Source organism: Phragmites australis, chromosome 13 (assembly GCF_958298935.1).
Source record: "Phragmites australis chromosome 13, lpPhrAust1.1, whole genome shotgun sequence".
In the NCBI taxonomy this organism is placed as follows: Eukaryota; Viridiplantae; Streptophyta; class Magnoliopsida; order Poales; family Poaceae; genus Phragmites; species Phragmites australis.
In genome coordinates this window covers 4,957,669-4,961,572 of record NC_084933.1, presented here as the reverse complement: position 1 = coordinate 4,961,572, position 3,904 = coordinate 4,957,669, and positions in this window count along the sequence as shown.

Below are 3,904 nucleotides of genomic sequence, written 5' to 3'. Positions count from 1 at the left end.
GGCTTACAACATTGAGCTTGAACTTCTCGATGACCAAGACGATCACGGAAGCGACGTTTGTCGCAAGTCAGGATCTTCCCATGTAGCTTTCGACAACATGAATTGTCAAAGATCCTACCTGGAGGCTTCCTCTGATGATAGGTCGATGATGGATCTAGACTCCTTTTCTAGTAGAGCATACCCTCGAGAAGTTCTCACCATAGGGGACGAAAATGTGTATCTATCCAACTAAGGTGATAACTCGATGAACCCACAAATTCTCATTGATCTGGTCGTGGGAGATAAAACTCAATCCTCACTGATGGCAGTGTGTTGTCACCAGATCTAACACATCGGGGAGGTGGCAAATCTCAGTGTTGCAACATTACTTCGCTGATCCACAACTATCCCATCTCAGACCTACACGAAATCCTTGACGAGCGAAGATGCTCAATGACCCTTGAGGACCAGTCGACCTCTCCTCGATGACCTGGCCGGAGGTCATCCTGGTACCATAGTTGTTTGAGTTAGGGTCGTGGCTGGTTTCTAACCCCTACGAGTGGGGTGCCCATGGCTACTCAGGGAGCCATCAGTGGGTGCTAAGCCTTCTCATCAGAGCTTAGGGTGGTCAAATGGCTGGCCCGATTCAGACCCAGATCCATCGAGAAGTACAATGGGACTACAAATCCCATTGAGTTCCTCTAGATCTACACTACAACTATCCAAGTGGCTGGGTGAGAGAAGGCAATGGCCATTACCTTCCCATAACCCTTGAAGGGCTAGTCAGGACCTGGCTGACCAACCTACTGCCAGGGATGATATACTCTTAGGAGCAGCTCTGTGACCTGCTCAAAGCAAACTCCCAAGGCACGTATGTTCATCTCGACAAGAAGAATAACCTTTTCCGCATCATTCAGATGGAGAAGGAGACTCTATGCGAATTTGTTCGATGCTTTAGCAACACCCAGGACACCATCCCAAAGATAACTGATGGTGATGTCATCTAGGCATTTACCCAAGGGGTTAGGAGCCACCGGTGTGTTAAAGACATCACCATGGATAACCCTCAAATGGTCGAATAGCTGATGGACATAGCTGTCAGGATAGCTAATGCTGAGGAGGCCCTTCTGTTCATCAAGGAAAAGGATGGTTTTGAGGGCATCCAACACCCTCAAAATGGATAAGAGGATGACTTGTCAAAGAACAAGTGCACGAAGAAGAACTCCAAGGGAGTTAAAGGGAAGAAGCCTAAGACTGATGAAGTCATGGCAGACCTTCCCGACAAGCATTCTAACAATATTTCTGGGTCATCCTAGAGCAAGGGCAAACAACCGGCCACCGGTGAGCATTCTGCAAGCATTGATGCGACTTCTACTAAACTGATGGCCATTGTCTCCAGCAGTGCTGAATCTTCTTGAAGGCGGTCGAGGCCGAGGATGAGAAGAATATGGGGAAAGTGCCATAGGTCATGAGCGAGAGTAGAGAGTCTAGTTCCAGCGACAACTAGGACCGTCTACCTTTCTAGAAGAGACTAGGATTGTCGACCACATGTTTGGGGGCACGACATCCTATGAGTCCAAGATGGTGACCCAAAAAGTATTAACTGCCATCCCTAAGAGTTGCTAGATGGTCAAATGGTCAACATCAAGATATCCTTCAATAAACATGACTTCCCTAAGAACTTCATTCGGCCCTGGCACTTCTCAGTAGTGATCAAGCCCATTTTCGACAACTGCAAGGTTACCCGAGTGTTCATGGATGGAAGGAGTTCCTTAAACATCCTATTCACAAGTGCGCTCTAATGCGATGTAGATTCCTTGATCTACCATCAAGATGGTTACTGGATCTTCGGCCATGCCTATGGGCCAGATTATGCTTCCTGTTAGCTTCAGGAACTCAGACAACTTCTGAACGAAAAAGATTCTGTTCAATGTGGTCGATTTTGAGACAGCGTATTGTGACGACCAACTCTAGCCAAATTCATGGCTACCACGCACTATACTTATCAGTGTGTGAAGATTCCAGAACCCAAGGGAGTCATTATAGTCTAGGGCTACACCAAGTCAGACCTACGCTGCAACAAGCAAGCCTCAATAGGACGGTACAACATCAACCTGACAAGGAGACCAAGAACTCAAGGCCCAAGGTAGCCATGAAATCTCATGGCGATATCAAGATCATTCCTCTAGACCCAGCGAAGCCATCTAAGACAGTTCAGATCGGCTCCACCCTATACCAGAAATAGGAACTCAAGCTCGTCACCTTCCTTTGGGCAAAGGCCGACAAGTTCGCTTGGCAACCATCGTCATATATGGTATCCTTAGGGAGGTGATTGAGCACATGCTATCTATCTGCCCCAAAGCTAATCCTACCAAGCAGAAGCTTCATCAGTTTGCACCTGACTGAAAAGAAGCGATCAAGGTGGAGATAGAGAGGCTCTTGAAGGTAGGATTCATCAGAGAAGTGTAGCACCCCGAGTGCCTTCCTAACCCTGTTATAGTTAAAAAGTCAAACAACAATGGTGCATGTGCTTGAACTTCATGAATCTCAACAAAGCCTGTCCGAAAGATGCCTTCCCTCTACCTAGAATAGATTAGATAGTTGACTCCAGCTCTGGGTGTGACTGTCTAAGCCATCTCGATAACTACTCTGGTTATCACTAGATTAGTATGTGTCTTGAGGACAAGGAGAAAACCTCCTTCATAAACCCTTTCGGGATATTTTGTTATCAAAAGATACCTTTCGGATTAAAAAGTGCCAGCGCTACATATCAGCGCGACATGCAAATAACTCTTCATGACCAAATTGGCTGAAATGTCAATGCCTATGTCAAAGACATTGTCATTAAATCCAAGAGGAAGGGAGACCTTATCTTCGACCTACAAGAAACCTTCAACAATCTACACATGCATCTGGTCATGCTAAATCCAGAGAAGTGCATGTTTGGAGTCTACGTGGGAAAGCTACTTGGGTACCTGGTACAATATCGGGGAATCAAAGTCAATCCTGAAAAGATCAAGGCCATCAAAGAATGCGTCCCCCCAGGTTAGTACGAGGAGTATTGGTGGCAGAAATAGAAGTGCCTGAAAAGTGGGAGAAGAGCCAGAGACTAGTATACTACGAAAGTGAAGTACTCCATGGTCCCTAGGAACACTACCCACTGCTATATACGATGCTGATGGTCTCCCGCAAGCTAAGACACTATTTTCAGGCTCACAAGATCACCATACCATCAATCGTCCCACTCAGAGAGCTCCTCCACAATAGAGAAACCATAGGATGAATCACAAAGTGGGCTATTGAGTTTGGGGAATTTGATGTCGTTCACTTCATCCCATGCACGACAATCAAGTCACAAGCACTCGCTGACTTTATCGACGAGTGGACAGAACTCAAGCAGTCCTAGAGTGCCCATGATTACATGGCTGACATGTGGACTCTCTTCTTCAAAGGGTTGCATATGCTCAAAGGCTCGGGGGCTGGGATAATAATCCTCTCTCCGATAGGAGAAAGACTGCAATATGCCTTGCAGTTAGACTTTGTGACCACGAACAACAAAGTCGAGTATGAAGGTTTGCTTGCTGGTCTTCGAGTAGCTTCTGCGCTTGGTATCCACTACCTTCTCATGAAAGGGGATTCACAGTTCATGGTGAAGCAAGTTAGAAGGAGTATTAAACCTCAGACAAGACCATGGTAGCTTACCTTGTAGAGGTGAGGAAGCTATATAAGAAATTCATCGGTCTCAAGGTCAGGTACATCCCAAGAAAGGATAACTAGCTCGTTGATAGCCTTTCCTGACTAGCCTCACAAGATCTCCAGGACAACCTAGGATTTTTATAGAAAGACTCTTAAAGCCGTTCGTGACATCAACAGGTGATGTAGTCAAAGGAGTGGTGGTCTACGAGACTTATAACCAACTCGGGGG